Here is a 23,168-nt window from a genome sequence, read left to right as displayed (position 1 = left end):
GAAGCAAAGGTACCAAGGGCCAGAGGCTTGTATATGAAGTTGGGCAAGAGCTGAGCCATGATGTTTGAATGGAGGCAGAGGTTGTAGGGGCTAAACAGCGTTGTGGTGTGTGTATGTTGCTGTGGTTATAATTTGGAAAGGAGTTTATTTGTGAAGCAGTTTGGATGGGCATGTAATGAAATGGAGTGGAGTGAGTGTGAAGGAGTTGATCCTTGTGGGATATAGGTAAATTAATGTTACTTCTGCAATTCTGCAATTCTGCAATTCCATTTTACAAAGTAAAATGAACTCACACCTGTGTGTCATTGTTTTAGCCACGAGCTGAGTCAACAAGAATGGAAACGTTGTGGAGGAAATATATAATTGTTTTTGTATGAGCTAAAATTGTATGTTAGAATGAGATGTGCCAATAAAACAATGGTAGACATTACGGGCAAATAGATAAGATGTTGTGAGGGGATGAAGTTAAGCTAGATACGGCTGTACAAACAGTAGGTATAAACATCTGCTTCCCACTTTTACAAAAACACAGGAACAAACCCCAATTAAAAGGGTCATAGGGATCAGAACGGCCTCGGGAAAGGCACAGATGAAGGGGGTAGATAATGATGAAGAAAGAATATGCCTAACAATGACCTACAGCAGAATGAGGTCAAACAGCCTTGTGAGGCCAGGAATAAGCATTTTGTCACAGACAGGGCCGGATAAGGCAAGAGATAAACAGGGGTAATGGGAGCTGGTCTTGGGGAAGTGGACGATGTAAACAGGGGAGGAGCAATGTAAAACAAAAGACATCAAATCATATAAATATTATATATGAATTGAACTGGGTGTGTATGTCCTCTACCTTATAGGCACTGGACATCTCACCCACTTACAAGTGTAAAATAAAGGACACTGCTGATTCAGATGTTGTCTCGGACTACAATTATTGAGGTGTGTGAGCTTTGTTTCTCACAATTGGGGGCTGTCCGGGATTTTCTTCCATCACCGGGGGGAGTGGCTGGCCTTGGACACTGGGAAGACGCGTCCCGTTCCCCATTGAGGAGCGGTCTCGTGTCCTGGTTTGGTCTGCTCCCTTGGGCGACTGGTACGAATCCCACAAGAGAGACGTCTGAATCAGACAGGGATAGGCGTTCGATAGAAAATACGGTGACAAGGGGCCAGGCAACTCTCTGCACAGACCAAGGTAAGAAACCTGACTTTTAAGTATTACCTTGGTGGCCGGGATTGAGTTTTAGTAGTTAATAAGGGACTAACGAAGGAACTCAATATGGGTTGTGCCGTGGGTAGGGAAAAAGCCTCCGGGAAAACAAAAGAAGGAAAAAGCAATGGAAATGGAGGCGGGGTCTCTTACAACATACCTCCAGAAAGTCCTTTGGGGAGGATGTTGTGGAATTGGGAAAATAATACTTGTACAGGGGAAAAAGATGATTAAATATTGTTGCTTCGTATGGACGAAGGAATCCATTCTTCGTCCCGCCTCTTCTGGCCAAAATACAGGTCGGACAAAGACTGTAAATATCTGAATTTATTTGTCAATGAGTGAGAGAGAGAGAGAGAATGAAAAGAGCTGTACAGCTGGTAGAAAGTTTAACCCTTTGTGATTTGGTTTGAATGCACATTTGTTTGTTGGTGATTGAATGTTTGCGTTTTATTCCCTGGAGCTTGAGTTCCGGGACTGTTTTGAATCTGATTTTTATTATGGAAACTTAACATGATTTCTTTAAAGGTGAAGGATTCTATAGAGATTATGGAAAAAAAAGAATGATAACTCCTGTTCTTCTCACAGGTCATGACTGCCTTACTATCAGTTTCTAACTAATCTCTTTTATCTTTACATAAAAGCGATTTAAGGAGGACAGTTGAAGTTTCAGTTCAACATTAGATTGTAGTAAAAATAAAATTCTATGGTTAATATCTGTGACCTTGGATTCGGCCATTGTTCATGCATTAGAAGTTTTTGTTAAACTTGAATAGACAAATTCTTTTAAGGCAGCTCTGATTATTTCACGACCTATAGTATTGTAATTGAGCAATGATTGGTCAGCACTACTTAAGAAAACTAATTTTGGATTTAAATTAAGGGACTAAAACTGGGTGAGTACAGTGGATTTCAAAATTGAGAACTGTATGCATTTTACATTTTGAATATTAAATACTGAATAAATGAATGTAAATATATAAATATATTTACAAGTTTGGAACAGGCTTTAAGGTGAGTCAAGCATGAATTGATGAATTGGTGTTTGAAGTTATGGGGAGCTAGAAATACTGCAATATTTCTTTAAAAAAGAAAAAGGGGAAGAACGTAATGACTTATCCCCTTCGGGAGGTACCAATAGGGGACAAAGAGATTGGGTTTGTAAGTGTCCCCCTCAGCAGTGGGGAGGTCAGAACATTTAAAAAAGAAATGAAGGTCCTGGTTGAGGATCCGGTAGGGTTGTCTGAACAAATTGATCAATTTTTGGGGCCCAGTCTGTATACCTGGGCTGGGTTAATGTCTATTTTGAATATATTATTTACTGGGGAAGAAAGGGGACTTGTATGGGGAGCAGCCATTAAAATATGGGACAGGGAACACCCCATTGGAGATGGGGATGCTGGACAGGGAGAGGTGAAGTTTCCCCTCAGAGACCCCCAGAGGGAAAATCAAAACCCGGAGCATAGAAAAGAAATGAGGGAATTGAAAGACCTGATTCTAAAAGGAATAAGAGAGGCAGTTCCAAAGTCACAGAATTTGACTAAAGCCTTTGAAGTTAGACAGGAGAAAGGTGAGACTCCCTCAGCTTTCTTGCAAAGATTAAGAGACTCAATGCGGAAATATTCTGGGATGAACCCTGAGGACCCAGTGGCACATGGTCTTTTGAAAGTACATTTTGTGACAAAGGCATGGCCAGACATACAGAGAAAGATACAGAAGATAGGGTGGAGTGAAAAGCCATTAGATGAATTGTTAAGAGAGGCACAGAAAGTGTTTGTAAAGAGAGAGGATGAGAGACAGAAACAGAAGGTGAAAATGATGGTAGCTGCGGTTGATGAGATAGTTAAGAAAAGAATGGAACCGATAGTGACCAACCGGAGCGGTGGGTGGCAGCATGTCGGACAGAGAGGACAAGGGGGAGCGTTTGATAGAGGGTTCGAGTGACAGGGGCAGAGCTGGAGGTCTCCACAGGCAGGATGCTATTATTGCGGAAAGATAGGGCACTTTAAGCGGGAATGTCCTGCTCTGAAAAGGGAAGAGAGGGCAATTCCGCTTATGAATTTTGATGAAGAATAGGGGTGTCAGGGGTTCCTGCCCCCGGGGACCCACCAGGAACCCTTGATAAACCTGAAGGTGGGACCCTGTAAGGAAGAGGTCGTCTTCCTAGTAGATACTGGGGCAGCACGGTCATCGCTGAATTTTAAACCAAAGAAAGTAGGAATGTCAACACGGTCAATTACTGTTTCGGGGGTAAAAGGGGAAGGATTTACTGTTCCAGTATTTGAACCTATGATGATAGAAGGTCCTAAGGATAGGGTCACAGGGGAACTGTTGTATATCCCTGATATAGGAAGTAACTTATTAGGGAGAGATTTAATTATCCTCTTAGGACTGGGGATTGGAATTCAGGAAAAAGAATTAGTTGTAGAAAGGCAATGTTGACAAAGGATGTGGAGAGAGAGATAGACCCTATTGTATGGGCTAGAGAAGGGAATTGTGGAAAACTACAGATCCCTCCCCTTGAAGTAAATTTTTAAAAAAAGGAAAAGGGGACGTTGTCTGTGAGCGACAATATCCCATTTCCATAGAAGGTAAACGAGGACTGCAGCCAGTAATTGAAGGATTGATTAGAGATGGACTGTTGGAGCCATGTATGTCTCCTTATAATACCCCAATACTACCAGTGTGGACATCCGATGGAACTTATCGATTGGGGCAGGATTTGAGAACATTAAATCGCATAGTACAGATCAGGCACCCAGTGGTACCAAACCCCTATTCCTTATTAAGTGAGATCCCTCATGACCACAAATGGTTTAGTGTGATAGATTTAAAGGATGCCTTTTGGGCTTGTCCCTTGGCAGAGGAAGGTAGGAATATGTTTGCCTTTGAGTGGGAAGACCCTAAGACAGGACACAAACCGCAACACCTGTGCTTCCCCAGGGGTTTACGGAATCCCTGAATTTATTTGGACAGATGTTAGAACAAATATTGGAGAAATTTAGCAGCCCCAAGGGGACTACCCTGTTGCAGTATGTAGACGACCTCTTAGTAACAGGAAAAAGAAGAGAGAGAGTAGTAGAAGCCACTAACAAATTATTGAATTTCCTGGGTCAGCAGGGACTGCGAGTATCTAAAAACAAACTACAATATGTGGAGCAAGAAGTGAAATACTTGGGACATTTAGTTAGTGAGGGAAAGCGAAAGATAAGCCCGGAACGGATAGAGGGAATATTGGGGATGTCACTGCCCAGCACTAAACGGGAGTTACGCAAATGTTTGGGTCTAACGGGTTATTGCAGATTGTGGATTGATTCCTATGCACAGAAGACTAAGAAATTATATCTCAAACTATTAGAGGGGGAACCAAAATGTCTACTTTGGGATGATGAGGAAAAAGAACTAGTTGAGAAACTCAAAAGAGATCTGATCCATGCCCCCGTGTTAGCCTTACCTTCTCTAGATAAACCTTTCCACCTCTTTGTTACCGTGGATAAGGGAGCGGCTTTGGGAGCATTGACCCAGAGGTGGGGAGGAATGAGACAACCAGTAGCATATCTTTCGAAGCTACTGGATCCAGTATCCCGGGGGTGGCCTGAGTGTGTGCAGGCCGTGGCTGCCACTGCACTGTTGGTGGAGGAAAGCAGAAAGCTTACATTTGGGGGAGCCCTAATAGTAAGCACTCCACACCAAGTGAGAACAATCCTAAACCAAAAAGCTGGGCGATGGTTGACAGACTCGCGGATTCTGAAATACGAGGCAATATTAATAGAAAAGGATGATCTAGTGTTGGTCACTGACAATTGTTTAAATCCAGCTGCCTTTCATTGGAAAGGGGAAGGAGACTCTCCTCAGAATCCAGGGCACGATTGCCTTGACATTATAGAATACCAAACTAAGGACTGCATGGACCTGAGAGATGTTCCACTTCATGCAGGGGCTAGACTTTTTATAGACGGATCATCCCGGGTGACTGAAGGGAAAATACATAATGGGTATGCAGTCGTAGTTGGGACAAACAGTAGTGTGGTGGAGGCAGGACGGTTGCCAAATGGGTGGTCAGCTCAGACTTGTGAACTCTATGCATTGGAAAGAGCCCTTAGGGCATTGGAGAATAAAGAGGGAACAGTATACATTGACTCTAAATATGCATTTGGTGTTGTGCACACCTTCAGTAAGATATGGCAGGAACGACGGCTGATCAATAGCCGAGGGAAAGAATTAGTACATGAAGAATTGATTAAACGAGTCTTGGAGTCCCTATTACTTCCCCGAGAAATAGCAGTAGTGCATGTAAATGGTCATCAGAAAGGAAATGAACTAGAAGTTAGGGGAAATGGATTAGCCGATGAAGTGGCTAAGGAAGCAGCCCTGAACCCACAAGAAGTGGTGATTCATTCCCTACTACTTACTGTCCCAAGTCCTAGGGAAGCTCCTATATTTACTGAAAGCGAAGAAAATGAATTGAGAGATTTAGGAGCTGTAAAAACAGCAGACAGGCATTGGAGGTTACCTGATGGAAGGGAAATGTTAAACAAAATGATGATGTGAGAGATTATGGCTGTCCTACACCAAGGCAGCCATTGGGGAGTACAAGCAATGTGTGATTTAGTTCTTAGGGAATATGGATGTAAAGGAATATATACAATTGCTAAACAAATATGTGAGGGATGTATAATATGCAGAAAGGTAAATAAGAAAGTCTTGAGAAAACAGACCCCGGGAGGAAGAGACCCAGGATTGAGACCTTTCCAGAGTATACAAGTAGATTATACTGAACTCCCCAGGGTAGGGAGACTAAAATATTTGCTAGTCATAGTAGATCATCCATCTGGTTGGGTTGAGGCATACCCCCGAGCTACCGCCACTGTGAGTGGAGTGTCTAAAACAATATTGGAGCACATAATTCCCTGATATGGGCTCGTGAACCATATTGATTCCGACCAAGGAACTCACTTTACCCCCTGTAACACTTTAGAGGTAATGAAAGGGTTGGGAATTTCCTGGGAGTTCCATACTCCATGGCACCTGCCATCATCGGGAAGGGTTGAGAGAATGAACCAAACACTCAAACAACAGCTCTCTAAATTGATAATAGAAACCACACTCCCTTGGACCAAATGTTGACCTATAGCTCTCTTGTGAGTACGAACAGCCCCAAGGAAAGATTTGGGACTATCCCCCTATGAAATCTTATTTGGATTACCTTACTTGGGAACGAATGGAGAATTGCCAATTCCCGAAACTAAAGAGTTGTTCTTAAAGAAGTATATACTGGGCTTGTCCTCCTCTTTGTCTTTCCTCAGGAAACAGGGTTTATTGGCACAGACTCCACCCCTTGAATTCACCGTTCATCCCATCCAGCCGGGCGATTGAATCTTAGTAAAATCATGGACAGAGACTAAATTACAGCCGGACTGGGAAGGGCCGTACCAGGCTCTTTTGACGACCGAAACGGCAATAAGGACGGTGGGGAAAGGCTGGACTCACTACACTCGGATCAAAGGGCCAGTGGAATCTCCAGTTGAGGAAGAAGTCTGGACAGCCGAATCAACGCAAGATCCGCTGAAACTCAGATTAAAGAGACTTTGAGTAACTAATTATACAGTGGTGATGCGAGTGCGGGATTATTTCTGTAAGATTGTATATTAAGTCTTTTTGGTGCTTCAGCATGATGTTTAGAATACTGGGGATGCTGCTAGAATTATGATGCTAGCCCTTTTAGTATTGGGATTTCGTCAAATATCATTTTCATATGTATTATTAACGGTTCCTGAATTTGATAATCCACAAGTAATAGACGCTGATGTATGCAGCTTAGTAAATTGTGGGGATGTAGATAATCAGAGACAGTACCGCAGCTCTGAGATACATCTTACGTCCTATGGGGATGGCCTTGGGGATGGTACTTAGTATAATGATCTCATCACAGTACACTGGGCCCCCTTCCAACCAGCTCGTGATTGTCCTGATAAAAAGTGTAACCCAATATACCTAACGATAAGGAAAACCACATGGCATGAAACAATCCTGGGGGGGCACCTATGAGATACAATGAAATGAAACGTTTGGGATAGAAATGAAAGCAAATGGGAAGGATTTCTTGGGCTATTGTTTTCAAATTAGCGAAGGACAGGGAAAACAGGTAGAACTACTGGGTAAGAAGATACAATCTTTCACCCCTCCCGATGATCCTAAAGTAGTAAAATTTATAGAGGTAAAGGACTTGAAACAGACCATTGAAATAGAAACTGGGTACGGGGATCCAAATGCCTGGGTTGAATGGGTAAAGTATACTGTGAAAAGTCTGAACAAAAGCAATTGCTCTGCATGTGCCTCCAGTCGGCCAGTGGCCCAGGGGGTTCCCTTTCCACTCGGGTGGAAGCGAGACAGGAAGGGCATGAAATGTATGATAGCCCTGTATCAGGATGAGACTGCATGGAATGATAGGAATTGTACCTCCCCTATCTCTGATGTTCCCTCCCTTGGAGAAGAAAGATGCAAAAGTTCCCCCCGCTGTTTTCTGCCGCAGTTGGAAATCACACAGCCTGTGTGTGTAGACGAGGTACAGGTCGGTCGAATGATTTGGGGGAGCTGAAATTATGTACAGAGATTAAGAATGTTACCGAAACGGAGAAGGGAAGGAACTACTCAGCACTAAAGGTTCCCCGAGCGGATCTGTGGTGGGACTGTGGAGGCAAAATATTGAGACCCACGCTACCTCCAGATTGGAGAGGGATATGTGCAATTGTACAATTGGCAATTCCATTTACCCTGGCATTTGAGAAGGAAAAGATAGGGGGGAAAAAGGGAAGGGGTAAGAGATTACTGTTAGACACTTCTTTCGATGACAGGCTTTGTCTCGATGCGGTAGGAGTCCCTAGGGGGGTACCTGATGAATCCAAGGCTCGTAACCAGATTGCAGCAGGCTTTGAGTCAGCTCTCTTCTGGTGGGTAACAGTTAATAAAAATGTAGATTGGATAAATTACATTTTCTATAATCAACAGCGATTTGTAAATTATACAAGAGATGCGGTTAAAGGAATATCAGACCAGCTTGATGCGACAAGTAGGATGGCATGGGAGAACAGAATGGCCCTTGATAGGGTTTTAGCAGAAAAAGGGGGTGTGTGTGTGTGTGATGTTAGGAGGAAGTTGTTGTACCTTTATTCCTAATAACACTGCACCTGATGGTTCAATTACTCGGGTCTTAAGAGGATTGACTACCTTAGCAGAGGAATTGGCTGAGAATCCAGGAGTAGACACATCTCTCACAGGATGGCTTGAGTCCTGGATTGGAAGGTAGAAGGGGATGGTGGTTTCTATCCTTACTTCCCTGATAGTAGTAGTCGGGGTATTGGTGGCCATTGGCTGTTGTATCATACCCTCTATACGAGGGCTCACCCAAAGACTGATTGAAACAGCCTTGATGAAACAGGTGCCCCGAAAAGAAAAATGCAGAAGATAACAAAGAGTAATTAAAAGAAAAGGGGGAAATTGTGGGATATAGGTAAATTAACGTTACTTCTGCAATTCCATTTTACAAAGTAAAGTGAACTCACACCAGCGTGTAATTGTTTTAGCCACGAGCTGAGTAAACAAGAATGGGAACGATGTGGAGGAAATATATAATTGTTTTTGTATGAGCTAAAATTGTATGTTAGAATGAGATGTGCCATTAAAACATTACGGGCAAATAGATAAGATGTTGTGAGGGGATGAAGTTAAGCTAGATACCCTTGTACAAACAGTAGGTATAAACATCTGCTTCCCACTTTTACAAAAACACAGGAACAAACCTCAATTAAAAGGATCATAGGGATCAGAACGGCCTCGGGAAAGGCACAGATGAAGGGGGGTAGATAATGATGAAGAAAGAATATGCCTAACAATGACCTACAGCAGGATGAGGTCAAACAGGCTTGTGAGGCCAGGAATAAGCATTTTGTCACAGACAGGGCCGGATAAGGCAAGAGATAAACAGGGGTAAAGGGGGTCGGTCTTAGGGAAGTGGAAGATGTAAACAGGGGAGGAGCAATGTAAAACAAAAGACATCAAATCATACATAATATTTATATGAATTGAACTTGGTGTGTATGTCCTCTACCTTATAGGCAGTGGACATCTCACCCACTTGCAAGTGTAAAATAAAGGACACTACTGATTCAGATTTTGTCTCGGACTGCAATTATTGAGGTGTGTGAGCTTTGTTTCTCACAGTACCAAGGGCCAGAGGCTTGTATATGAAGTTGGGCAAGAGCTGAGCCATGATGTTTGAATGGAGGCAGAGGTTGTAGGGGCTAAACAGCGTTGTGGTGTGTGTATGTTGCTGTGGTTATAATTTGGAAAGGAGTTTATTTGTGAAGCAGTTTGGATGGGCATGTAATGAAATGGAGTGGAGTGAGTGTGAAAGAGTTGATCCTGTTGTGTAATAAACGTGTGTGTGTGTGTGTGTCTAGGGTGAAGTAGAGGAACTGAAGATGGAGATGGGAGAATAGAAAGGCAAAGGAAAAAGAAATGTTTTGGTGCAGGATGATTGAATGGCAAAATGTTGTTGTAAATGCAGCAGTGTGCGCCTTTAAGGAAGCAGAAATGGAAGCAGTCTGTGCCTACGGCCATACTAGTCTGAAAACACCCGATCTCGTCTGATCTCGGAAGCTAAGCAGACTCAGGCCTGGTTAGTACTTGGATGGGAGACCGCCTGGGAATACCAGGTGCAGTAGGCTTTTGCAGCCACCAGAGGTTGCTCACAGCTTCGCACTCTCACACTCCCATTCATCAAGCAACGTCCTATTAACTACTCGCTTCGTCTCTCTGTCTCACTTTTTCTTGCCCAATTTCATTGTTCAGCTTCTTCCCCCAATACACAAACACATCATTACTGCTTGAGATTGGAGCAAACGCACCAGGAACACCAAAGCAGCAAGTATTTTATTGAAGAGCACAAACCGTGATTTTTATTAAGTGATGCCTCACTTTCGATGATCACACTTCCCTGATCGATGTCAGCGTTCCCCTGTTTTCTAACAATCGTCTAACTAGTGGTGTGGATAGGGTCTGAAAGCAACAACGTTGTGGTGAGGGCTTGTCAGGTGAAGGGTGTTTTACAATATCTGCACTCACCGGTCGAGTTCATACAACGGTGGATCGATATGGTTACGGCAGGAAGAATGGGTCAGCAAACACAGCAAGTTCAATCATTGTAATGATGATTATTACACATCAGCAGCAAATAATAAGATAAGTGTAAAGAGGGAGTATTTAAAATGCCAGGTACAAAAATCAAGGCTTATTCTCTAACATCCGAAGCCTTCACAAACAGATCGGCCTAATAATGGCACAAATGGTGATGAATGGTTCGATCTAATTGACATCACTGTGCCTTAGTTACAAGTTGACCAAGGTAGAGAAATAACATTTCCAGAGTGCAGACTATTAGCAATAGTAAGGTGGAATTTGGAAAGAGGAGTAGGCCCTGACATTTAAGGATGACAGAAGGACATTAGTAAGTAAGGATATTACTTTGGAAATCTTAACCGTGCACTAAGATAATCATACCATTTGAAGACACTGTCAAGATGCTTTGAAGAAAGGCAACTCCTGTTGGACTAAATGCAAGAGAATGTTGTGTTCATTAACAGTCGGGTGGATAAAGGCAGAAGCAATAGGTTCCCATGACTTGGATTTTCAGACTGTATTTCCTATAATTTCAGACTGAGATGAGGTGAACTTTCGACAGTTATTGTGTTGTTAATCTTTAGAATGATATTCTCCAGAGTGTGGTGTGGGTTCTACTGTTGAGGATACTTCAGTGTCAGTGGATGGGGTTTTGATATCTTAAGGAATTCTGAGAGGGAGGTGCAGTTGAGGTGGATCGATGGTCATCAGTTTGAATGGTGGAGCTCTCTGGTGTGAGATATTGACCGCGGAGAGTGTGCTGCAGATTGAGCAAAGCAAAAGGTGGTCTCCAGAAGGATAATTGTGAAGACCGAGGTTATAGGATAGTGGTATAGGAGGGATATGGAAAATGGCAGAGGTGGTGGAGTAGCCTCCATGATGAGAAACAAAATTCTGTCAATGATGAGGGAGGACATAATGAAGGAAACGCATTCAGTGGAGACCGTGCGGGTGGAACTGAGGAATAGTCGAAATCCTAAAATTGTAATAGGTGTTATGTACAGACCGCCTGGTAGCAGCTCTGAAGTCCTGGATGGTAAAAATGCACAAAACTAGGCAATATGTAACAAAGTAAAAACAATGACTGCAGATGCTGGAAACCAAATACTGGATTAGTGGTGCTGGAAGAGCACAGCAGTTCAGGCAGCATCCAATATGTAACAAAGCCAGAGTACTACTCATGAGGGATTTTAACGTGAACACAGATTTAGAGGGAGTCAAGCATTTGTCAGAAAGGTAGTGCATGTCTGGTGTATTGCCGGTACTGTTTCTCACTGCATTATGTCCTATATGCTTCATGTGGACAAGCAGTATTGGATTTATTAATGAGTAATGAGTTGGAATTAATGAGTGAGCTAGTTGTGCGTGGCCACTTATCATAGAGCGATGATAGCACTATCAAGTTCAAGGCAGTGTTTGAAAGCACAAAGCATGTATCTGCTGTATTTGGTAACGAACTGGAACAAGTGATGGGCTTGTTAGTGGATGAACATTTTGGTGATGGTGACCACAATTTTGTGACTTTCACCTTGGTTATGGAGAGAGATAGGTGCATGCAACAGGGTTGGTTTTACAATTGGGGGAAGGGTAAATACAATGTTGTAAGACAGGATCTGAGGAGCATAAGTTGGGAGCATAGGCTGTTAGGGAAGGATGTTGTGGAAATGTGGAACTTTTTCAAGGAACAGATACGACATGTCCTTGATATGTATGTACCTGTCAGGCAGGAATAAGATGGTAGGGTGAGGGCACCTTGGTTGACAAGGGAGGTTGAATGTCTTGTAAGGAGGAAGGAGGCTTACATAAGGTTGAGGAAACGAGGTTCAGAGAGCGTTGGAGGGATACAGGATAGCAGGCGGGAGCTGAAGAAAGGGATTAGGAGAGCTAAGAGAGGGCATGAAAAGTCTTTGGCATATAGGGTCAAGGATAACTCCAAGGCCTTTTATGCGTATGTGAGAAACATGAGAATGACGAGAACGAGGGTAGGTCCGATCAAGGACAGTAGCGGGAGACTGTGTATTGAGTTGGAAGAGATAGGAGAGGTCTTGTATGAGTACTTTTCTTCAGTATTTACAAACGAGAGGGACCTTATTGTTGAAGAGGAGAGTGTGAAATTGACTGGGAAGTTGGAAGAGATACTTGTTAGGAAGGAAGATGTGTTGGGCGTTTTGAACAACTTGAGGATAGACAAATCCCCCGGGCCTGACGGGATATATCCTAGGATTATGTGGGAAGCAAGAGAGGAAATTGCAGAGCCATTGGCAATGATCTTTTCGTCTTCACTGTCAACGGGGGTGGTACCAGGGAACTGGAGAGTGGCGAATGTTGTGCCCTTGTTCAAAAAAGGGAATAGGGATAACCCCGGGAATTACAGGCCAGTAAGTCTTACTTCAGTGGTAGGCAAAGTAATGGAAAGGGTACTGAGGGATAGGATTTATGAGTATCTGGAAAGACAGTGCTTGATTAGGGACAGCCAGCACGGATTTGTGAAGGGTAGGTCTTGAGGAGGTGACCAAGTATGTGGATGAGGGTAGAGCAGTGGATGTAGTGTACATGGATTTTAGTAAGGCATTTGATAATGTTCCCCATGGTAGGCTTATGCGGAAAGTCAGGAGGTATGATAGAGGGAAATTTGGCCAGTTGGATGGAGAACTGGCTTACAAGTCGAAGTCAGAGAGTGGTGGTAGATGGTAAATATTCAGTCTGGAGCCCAGTTACAAGTGGAGTTCTGCAGGGATCAGTTCTGGGTCCTCTGCTGTTTGTAATTTTTATTAATGACTTGGAAGAGGGAGTCGAAGGGTAGATCAATAAATTTGCAGATGATACAAAGATTGGTGGAGTTGTGGATAGTGAGGAGGGCTGTTGTCGGCAGCAAAGGCACTTCGATGTGATGCAGAGCTGGGCTGAGGAGTGTCAGATGGAGTTTAACACTGTCAAGTGTGAGGTTGTCCATTTTGGAAGGACAAATAAGAATGCGGAATACAGGGGTAACGGTAGGGTTCTTAGTAAGGTGGAGGAACAGAGGGATCTTGGGGTCTATGTACATAGATCTTTGAAAGTTGCCACTCCAGAGAGCTTGTAAGGAGGCCTATGGAGTATAAGCGTTCATTAGCAGAGGGATTGAATTCAAGAGTCGTGAAGTGATGTTGCAGCTGTACAGGACCTTGGTTAGGCCACATTTGGAGTACTGTGTGCAGTTCTGGTCGCCTCACTTTTGGAAAGATGTGGAAGCTTTGGAGAGAGTGCAGAGAAGATTTACCAGGATGTTGCCTGGAATGGAGAAAAGGTCGTACGAGGATAGGTTGAGAGTGCTCGGCCTTTTCTCATTGGAGCGGCGAAGGATGAGGGGTGACTTGATAGAGGTTTATAAGATGATCAGGGGAATAGATAGAGTAGACAGTCAGAGACTTTTCCCCCGGGTACAACAAAGTGTTGAAAGGGGACATAAATTTAAGGTGAAGGGTAGAAGGTATAGGGGGGATGTCAGGGGTAGGTTCTTTACCCAGAGAGTGGTGGGGGCATGGAATGCACTGCCTGTGGGAGTGGCAGAGTCAGAATCATTGGTGACCTTTAAGCGGCATTTGGATAGGTACATGGATAGGTGCTTAAGCTCGGACAAATGTTCGGCACAACATCGTGGGCTGAAGAGCCTGTTCTGTGCTGTGTTGTTCTATGTTCTATGCTGCTGGAGTTGGAGAGTTCGGTAAAGCCGCCTTGACTGAGATGAGACAGAGACCGTCCACAATAAGGTTGGAAAATCTGCTGATGGCTAAAAGAACTGAAGATGACGGGAGGATGTTTAAAGAAACATTGAAGACAATAGGAAACCAGTTGATACCCCTGAGAGGGAAAGCTCTGCTTCACAGAAGAAAACAGTCATGGACAAAAATATCAGCATAGATCCTGCTGATTGGGAAAGATCCAGAGAGCAGGAAAGACACAAAGCAGTGTAAAAGAGCTCCCAAAAGGAATTTTGATCGGAATCTTTCCAGGGACATCAAAATCGAGAAGAAATGTTCCGCTGCCCTAAAGGGAAAGCGGGTGATCAGGAGAAGGTGGGGACATTGTAAATGGTCGAGATGTTCCATCATTCCCCTTACCTCGGTATTTTCAGGAGAAAAGGAGGATAGCTTGCCAGAAGTCCCGGTGAAATGAAAAGTGGATCGGGAAAAGCAACCGAATAAAACGAAGGTGAGTAAAACATCGATAATGAGGAAATGACTGGAATCAAAGGGTGACAAATGCCTGGGATTAGGCGGGTTCCATCGGTGGGTGTTAAAACAAATCGACAAGCGCCTCATAGAAGCCCGAACTGTAATCGTTCAGAATTCCCGAGATCCAGGAGTCGTTCCTCCGGATTGGATTGTTGCACGTGTCAGTCGCGCTTTTTAAGAGAGGAGAACCCGGAAAACTCGGGAATTGCAGAGCATGGAGCTTAGCACCTATGGCAGGGAATTTGTTGGAGTCTATAATCAAGGCTGGGATAAGTGAGCACCTCAAATTGTTGAGTTAACCAGGGAGAGCCACATGACAGGTAGGTCGTGCCTGACAAATTCATTGCAGAGGGTTTGAAGAGGGGACGAAGGTAGCTGTCAGGGAATAATGTCCATAGATGTTGTTTACATGGACTTCTAGAAGGCATTTGACAAAATCCACTTCAGAAGGTAGAAGCCAAGAGAATTGAGGGCAAATTCCTGACAGGGCTCGGAGATTGTTTGAGAGGCAGGTGACAGAAAGTAGAGATAATGGGTAGGTAGTCAATTGGCAGGATGGAACCAGTTATGTCTCACAAGGACTTGTGTTAGGGCCTCAATTATTGATGTTATTTGTTAAGGGAATGGATAATGGCACAGGAAGTCATATCATAATTTGTGGCTGCATAAGTTAGGCTGCATTGTAGACTGTGTAGATGACAGCATAAATTTGCAAGGGGATATTGATAGATTTAGGTCAATAAACAAAACTGTGGCAAAAGCATTTGAATGAAAGCAATAGTGAGGCTATCCATTTTTGGATCAAGAAGGGACAGATCAAGGTATTTTTCTGGATGGTATGAAGTGCATGTCCAAGGAGACTTGGGGTTTCAGGTGCACACAACTTTAAAGTGTCACGGACACGTCCAGAAAATAATCCAGAAAGCGAACAGATTGCTGTCCTTTCTGAGTAGGTCAAAGTTTGGGAGAAGATTTGTAGCTCGGGTGCTCGTTGTGGTTCTGTTCGTCAAGCTGGGAATTTGTCTTGCAAACGTTTCATCCCCTGTCTAGGTGGACCCAAAGGACTAGCCACACTACCATACATCAGGAGTATTTCCGAACTGACAGCCAGACTACTGCGACCACTAGGACTCATAACAGCACACAAACCTACAGCCACGCTCAGACAACAACTCACCAGGACAAAGGACCCGATACCCAACATGAGCAAAACCAATGTAGTGTACAAAATCCCATGCAAGGACTGTACAAAACACTACATCGGACAAACAGGAAGACAGTTAACGATCCGTATGCACAAACACCAACTAGCCACGAAACGACACGACCAGCTATCCTTAGTAGCCACACACACAGACGACAAGCAACATGAATTCGACTGGGACAACACTACCATTATAGGGCAAGCCAAACAGAGAACAGCCAGGGAATTCCTAGAGGCATGGCACTCATCCACAGACTCTATCAACAAACACATCGACCTGGACCCAATATACCGGCCACTAAAGTGGACAGCTCGAACTGACAACTGGAAGCGGCAGAGACAGGCCACAATAAATGCCGGAGCAAACAGCACAGAAGCGCTTCACAGGAGGCTCCCAAGCACTGAGGATGTCACCTAGACAGGGGACGAAACGTTTGCAAGACAAATTTCTAAGTAGAGGACTGGAGTAGAAGGATGCCGAAGTTATGCTGCAGTTCTACAAAACCCTGGGTAGATAGACCCCACTTGGAGTACTGTGAGCGGATCTGGGCCGCACACCTTCTGAAAGGAGTAGAATATTGATTTACAAGAATGATACCTGGACTTGCATGGTTAAGATGGAAGGAGAGATCATATCATTTAGGCCTGTGGTCTGTAGAATTGAGAATGTTAATGGGTGGTGTGATGAAAGTCTCGAAGACATGAATAGGAAAAGAGAAGGTAGCTAATGATAAACGATTTCTACTGGTTGGGGATTGTAGAACGAAGGGACATAGCGTGAGACTTAGGGCCACAGGGTTGCGTAGAGATGTGAGGAAGCCATCGTGCATACATCGGATGGTGGATTTTAGCCATCATTTTCTGACAAAGTGCAGTGGATGCTGGATGAGTTGTTCTATTGAAATGAGAGGGAGATAAATGTTTGTGAAGCAAAGGTACCAAGGGCCAGAGGCTTGTATATGAAGTTGGGCAAGAGCTGAGCCATGATGTTTGAATGGAGGCAGAGGTTGTAGGGGCTAAACAGCGTTGTGGTGTGTGTATGTTGCTGTGGTTATAATTTGGAAAGGAGTTTATTTGTGAAGCAGTTTGGATGGGCATGTAATGAAATGGAGTGGAGTGAGTGTGAAAGAGTTGATCCTGTTGTGTAATAAACGTGTGTGTGTGTGTGTGTCTAGGGTGAAGTAGAGGAACTGAAGATGGAGATGGGAGAATAGAAAGGCAAAGGAAAAAGAAATGTTTTGGTGCAGTCTGATTGAATGGCAAAATGTTGTTGTAAATGCAGCAGTGTGTGCCTTTAAGGAAGCAGAAATGGAAGCAGTCTGTGCCTACGGCCATACTAGTCTGAAAACGCCCGATCTCGTCTGATCTCGGAAGCTAAGCAGACTCAGGCCTGGTTAGTACTTGGATGGGAGACCGCCTGGGAATACCAGGTGCAGTAGGCTTTTGCAGCCACCAGAGGTTGCTCACAGCTTCGCACTCTCACACTCCCATTCATCAAGCAACGTCCTATTAACTACTCGCTTCGTCTCTCTGTCTCACTTTTTCTTGCCCAATTTCATTGTTCAACTTCTTCCCCCAATACACAAACACATCATTACTGCTTGAGATTGGAGCAAACGCACCAGGAACACCAAAGGAGCAAGTATTTTATTGAAGAGCACAAACCGTAGTTTTTGTTAAGTGATGCCTCACTTTCGATGATCACACTTCCCTGATCGCTGTCAGCGTTCCCCTGTTTTCTAACAATCGTCTAACTAGTGGTGTGGATAGGGTCTGAAAGCAACAACGTTGTGGTGAGGGCTTGTCAGGTGAAGGGTGTTTTACAATATCTGCACTCACCGGTCGAGTTCATACAATGGTGGATCGATATGGTTAAGGCAGGAAGAATGGGTCAGCAAACACAGCAAGTTCAATCATTGTAATGATGATTATTATTACACATCAGCAGCAAATAATAAGATAAGTGTAAAGAGTGAGTATTTAAAATGCCAGGTACAAAAATCAAGGCTTATTCTCTAACAGCCGAAGCCTTCACAAACAGATCGGCCTAATAATGGCACAAATGGTGATGAATGGTTCGATCCAATTGACATCACTGTGCCTTAGTTACAAGTTGACCAAGGTAGAGAAATAACATTTCCAGAGTGCAGACTATTAACAATAGTAAGGTGGGATTTGGAAAGAGGAGTAGCCCCTGACATTTAAGGATGACAGAAGGACGTTAGTGAGTAAGGATATTACTTTGGAAATCTTAACCGTGCACTAAGATAATCATACCATTTGAAGACACTATCAAGATGTTTTGAAGAAAGGGAACTCCTGTTGGACTAAATGCAAGAGAATGTTGTGTTCATTAACAGTCGGGTGGATAAAGGCAGAAGCAATAGGTGCCAATGACTTGGATTTTCAGACTGTATTTCCTATAATTTCAGGCAGATAAGTGAACTTTCGACAGTTATTGTGTTGTTAATCTTTAGAATGATATTCTCCAGAGAGTGGTGTGGGTTCTACTGTTGAGGATACTTCAGTGTCAGTGGATGGAGTTTTGATATCTTAGGGAATTCTGAAAGGGAGGTGCAGTTGAGGTGGATCGATGGTCATCAGTTTGAATGGTGGAGCTCTCTGGTGTGAGATATTGACCGCGGAGAGTGTGCTGCAGATTGAGCAAAGCAAAAGGTGGTCTCCAGAAGGATAATTGTGAAGACCGAGGTTATAGGATAGTGGTATAGGACGGATATGGAAAATGGCAGAGGTGGTGGAGTAGCCTCCGTGATGAGAAACAAAATTCTGTCAATGATGAGGGAGGACATAATGAAGGAAACGCATTCAGTGGAGACCGTGTGGGTGGAACTGAGGAATAGTCGAAATCCTAAAATTGTAATAGGTGTTATGTACAGACCGCCTGGTAGCAGCTCTGAAGTCCTGGATAGTAAAAATGCACAAAACTAGGCAATATGTAACAAAGTAAAAACAATGACTGCAGATGCTGAAAACCAAATACTGGATTAGTGGTGCTGGAAGAGCACAGCAGTTCAGGCAGCATCCAATGAGCAGCGAAATCGACATTTCGGGCAAAAGCCCTTCATCAGGAATAAAGGCGGTGAGCCTGAAGCGTGGAGAGATAAGCTAGAGGAGGGTGGGGGTGTGGAGAGAGTAGCATAGAGTACAATGGGTGAGTGGGGGAGGAGATGAAGGTGATAGGTCAAGGAGGAGAGGGTGGAGTGGATAGGTGGAAAAGAAGATAGGCAGGTCGGACAAGTCCGGACAAGTCAAGGAGACAGTGCAGAGCTGGAAGTTTGAAACTAGGATGAGGTGGGGGAAGGGGAAATGAGGAATCTGTTGAAGTCCACATTGATGCCCTGGGGTTGAAGTGTTCCGAGGCGGAAGATGAGGCGTTCTTCCTCCAGGCGTCTGGAGGTGAGGGAGCGGCGGTGAAGGAGGCCCAGGACCTCCATGTCCTCGGCAGAGTGGGAGGGGGAGTTGAAATGTTGGGCCACGGGGCGGTTTGGTTGATTGGTGCGGGTGTCTCGGAGAGGTTCCCTAAAGCGCTCTGCTAGGAGGCGCCCAGTCTCCCCAGTGTAGATGAGACCACATCGGGAGCAACGGATATAATAAATGATATTGGTGGATGTGCAGGTGAAACTTTGGATGTGGAAGGCTCCTTTAGGGCCTTGGATAGAGGTGAGGGAGGAGGTGTGGGCACAGGTTTTACAGTTCCTGCTGTGGCAGGGGAAAGTGCCAGAATGGAAGGGTGGGTCATAGGGGGGTGTGGACCTGACCAGGTAGTCGCGGAGGGAACGGTCTTTGCGGAAGGCGGAAAGGGGTGGGGAGGGGTGGCGTAAATGTCGTTGGATGATTTGGTTTATGCGAAGGTTTGTAGGGTGGAAGGTGAGCACCAGGGGCGTTCTGTCCTTGTTACGGTTGGAGGGGTGAGATCTGAGGGCGGAGGTGCGGGATGTGGACGAAATGCTTTGGAGGGCATCTTTAACCACGTGGGAAGGGAAATTGCGGTCTCTAAAGAAGGAGGCCATCTGGTGTGTTCTATGGTGGAACTGGTCCTCCTGGGAGCAGATACGGCGGAGGCGGAGGAATTGGGAATACGGGATGGCATTTTTTCAAGAGATAGGGTGGGAAGAGGTGTAATCCAGGTAGCTGTGGGAGTCGGTGGGTTTGTAAAAAATGTCAGTGTCAAGTTGGTCGTCACTAATGGAGATGGAGAGGTCCAGGAAGGGGAGCGAGGTGTCAGAGATGGTCCAGGTAAATTTAAGATCAGGGTGGAATATGTTGGTGAAGTTGATGAATTGCTCAACCTCCTCGCGGGAGCACGAGGTGGCGCCAATGCAGTCATCAATGTAGCGGAGGAAGAGGTGGGGAGTGGTGCCGGTGTAATTACGGAAGATCAACTGTTCTACATAGCCAACAAAGAGACAGGTATAGCTGGGGCCCATACGTGTGCCCATGGCTACGCCTTTGGTCTGGAGGAAGTGGGAGGATTCAAAGGAGAAATTGTTAAGGGTGAGGACCAGTTTGGCCAAATGAATGAGGGTGTCAGTGGAAGGGTACTGTTGGGGACGTCTGGAGAGGCAAAAACGGAGGGCTTGGAGGCCCTGGTAATGACGAATGGAGATGTAGAGGGATTGGATATCCATGGTGAAGATGAGGATTTGGGGGCCGGGGAAACGGAAGTCTTGGAGGAGGTGGAGGACGTGGGTGGTGTCTCAAATGTATGTGGGGAGTTTCTGGACTGGGGGGATAGAATAGTGTCGAGGTAGGTAGAGATGAGTTCGGTGGGGCAGGAGCATGCTGAGTCAATGGGTCGGCCAGGGTGGTCAGGCTTGTGGATCTTGGGAAGGAGGTAGAACCGGGCAGTGCGGGGTTCCTGGACTATGAGGTTGGAAGCTGTGGGTGGGAGGTCTCCTGAGGTGATGAGGTTCTGTATGGTCTGGGAGATGATGGTTTGGTGATGGGGGCAGTAGGAAGAGGTGTCCTCGAGTTGGTGTTTGGCTTCAGCGGTGTAGAGGTCAGTGCGCCAGACTACCACTGTGCCCCCTTTATCCGCTGGCTTAATGGTGAGGTTGGGATTAGAGCAGAGGGATTGGAGGGCTGCGCGTTGTGAGGGTGAGAGGTTGGAGTGGGGGAGGGGGGTCGACAGGTTGAGGCGGTTAATGTCCCGGCGGCAGTTGGAAATGAAGAGGTCGAGGGCAGGTAATAGGCCAGCACAGGGTGTCCAGGTGGATGCAGCGTGTTGGAGGTGGGCGAAGGGGTCCTCGGAAGGTGGGCGGGAGTCCTGATTGTGAAAGTAAGCTCGGAGGCGGAGGCGACAGAAGAATTGTTTGACGTCACGGCGTGTATTAAATTCAGTGATGTGTGGACGGAGGGGGATGAAGGTGAGTCCTTTGCTGAGGACTGATCGTTCTTCCTCAGTGAGTGGGAGGTCTTGGAGGGATGGTGAAAACTCGGCAGGGCCGGGAGCTGGGATCTGGTGTGGGTGTGGAGCTGGGAGTGGGGTCGGAGCCAGTACCTGGAGTGGGTGTGATGGTGGGGGGAATGGGGGTGGAGGCATGAGCTGGGGTAATGTTGCCCTCGGGGTTCTGGGGTGTGGGGATAGTGACAGTGGGGTCTGTGGGGGCCGTGTCAGCAGAATGCAGGTGAGTGGCGCTGGTGGAGGTGGAATTGGTGATGATCATGGCAGTAGGGGTGGCGGGAGTCACTGAGTGTGTGGCATCAGGAATGATGTGAGGGCCGGAAGTGACTGTGGGAGTGGCCATGATGGGGGCGGACGTGACATCATCACTCAGCGTGGGGGTGGTAGCTGCGTCAGCCGCATGGCTAATGGTGTTTCCGAGGCCAGGGGAATCTTCTGGAATGTTTGAGGAGCGCTGGTTATGGAGGTGGGTGGATAAAAGTTTGTTGTACTTACAGTTTTTGATGTTTGAGATGGAGTTGAAATACTGTTTGTTGAGAGTATGAATTCTCCTGAGGATGTAGTACAGAGTGGGTCCTTTGCAATTCTGAGAGAGTGTGGCCCTCAGCTGAGGCAGGGCTGACTGGAGAGAGGTTAGGTGACGGCGCATTGCTGCAAGCGTGGAGCGGAGGATCCTGAAGGAGAACTGTTGCTGGTGTTTTTGAATCTGTAGTCTGTACTGTTTGTCCTGTTTGGGTCCGAACTCTGCTGATTTAAAGGTGGTCTGGAGTCCGTGTGGGATGAGTTGGTTACGGAGGCATGCACTGAGGAAGCGAATGTGGCTGTGGTACCGAGTTTGTTTCACAACATGGTTGAAGAGCTTCAGAGCAGACGCAATGACCTGGGAGTTGCAGTGGGAGAGGGACTCCCTGAGATTCTTGTAGAGAGAGGAGGAAAACTTCTTCAAGGCAGGCATCCTTGCAAGAGGATTCGCAGTAGGGTTAAAATCAACAAGGTAAAAACAATGACTGCAGATGCTGAAAACCAAATACTGGATTAGTGGTGCTGGAAGAGCACAGCAGTTCAGGCAGCATCCAATATGTAACAAAGCCAGAGTACTGCTCATGAGGGATTTTAACGTGAACACAGATTTAGAGGTAGTCAAGCATTTGTCAGAAAGGTAGTGCATGTCTGGTGTATTGCCGGTACTGTTTCTCACTGCATTATGTCCTATATGCTTCATGTGGACAAGCAGTATTGGGTTTAGTAATGAGTAATGATTTGGAATTAATGAGTGAGCTACTTGTGCGTGGCCACTTATCACATAGTGATGATAGCACTATCAAGTTCAAGGCAGTGTTTGAAAGCACAAAGCATGTATCTGCTGTATTCGGTAACGAACCGGGACAAGTGATGGGCTTGTTAGTGGATGAACATTTTGGTGATGGTGACCACAGTTCTGTGACTTTCACCTTGGTTATGGAGAGAGATAGGTGCGTGCAACAGGGTAGGTTTTACAATTGAGGGAAGAGTAAATACAATGTTGTAAGACAGGATCTGAGGAGCATAAGTTGGGAGCATAGGCTGTTAGGGAAGGATGTCGTGGAAATGTGGAACTTTTTCAAGGAACAGATACGACACGTCCTTGATATGTATGTATCTGTCAGGCAGGAAAGAGATGGTCGTGTGAGGGATCCTTGGTTGACGAGGGAGGTTGAATGTCTTGTAAGGAGGAAGGAGGAGGCTTACATAAGGTTGAGGAAACAAGGTTCAGAGAGCATTGGAGGGATACAGGATAGCCAGGCCGGAGCTGAAGAAAGGGATAAGGAGAGCTAAGAGAGGGCATGAAAAATCTTTGGCGGGGTAGGATCAAGGATAACCCCAAGGCTTTTTACGCGTATGTGAGAAACATGAGAATGACGAGAACGAGGTTAGGTCTGATCCAGGACAGTAGTGGGAGACTGT

At 45.4% G+C, this 23,168-nt stretch overlaps 1 long non-coding RNA gene and 2 other non-coding genes across 3 annotated transcripts; all 3 read left to right on the top strand.

The window, feature by feature from the left end:
- On the top strand, positions 1–9,372 carry LOC140491304 (uncharacterized). The gene is made up of 2 exons (XR_011963279.1): positions 1–1,189; positions 6,511–9,372. It is a non-coding gene; the product is annotated as an uncharacterized lncRNA (long non-coding RNA).
- Positions 9,373–9,811: 439 nt separating this feature from the next.
- Positions 9,812–9,930, top strand: LOC140491722 (5S ribosomal RNA). The gene has a single exon (XR_011963393.1). It is a non-coding gene; the product is annotated as a 5S ribosomal RNA (ribosomal RNA).
- Positions 9,931–17,122: 7,192 nt separating this feature from the next.
- On the top strand, positions 17,123–17,241 carry LOC140491725 (5S ribosomal RNA). Its single transcript, XR_011963396.1, has one exon. It is a non-coding gene; the product is annotated as a 5S ribosomal RNA (ribosomal RNA).
- The last annotated feature ends 5,927 nt before the right edge of the window (positions 17,242–23,168 follow it).

This window comes from Chiloscyllium punctatum, chromosome 19, assembly GCF_047496795.1.
Source record: "Chiloscyllium punctatum isolate Juve2018m chromosome 19, sChiPun1.3, whole genome shotgun sequence".
NCBI classification, from domain to species: domain Eukaryota; kingdom Metazoa; phylum Chordata; class Chondrichthyes; order Orectolobiformes; family Hemiscylliidae; genus Chiloscyllium; species Chiloscyllium punctatum.
Note: the sequence above shows the minus strand (reverse complement) of the source record. Positions and strands in the feature narration are given on the sequence as shown.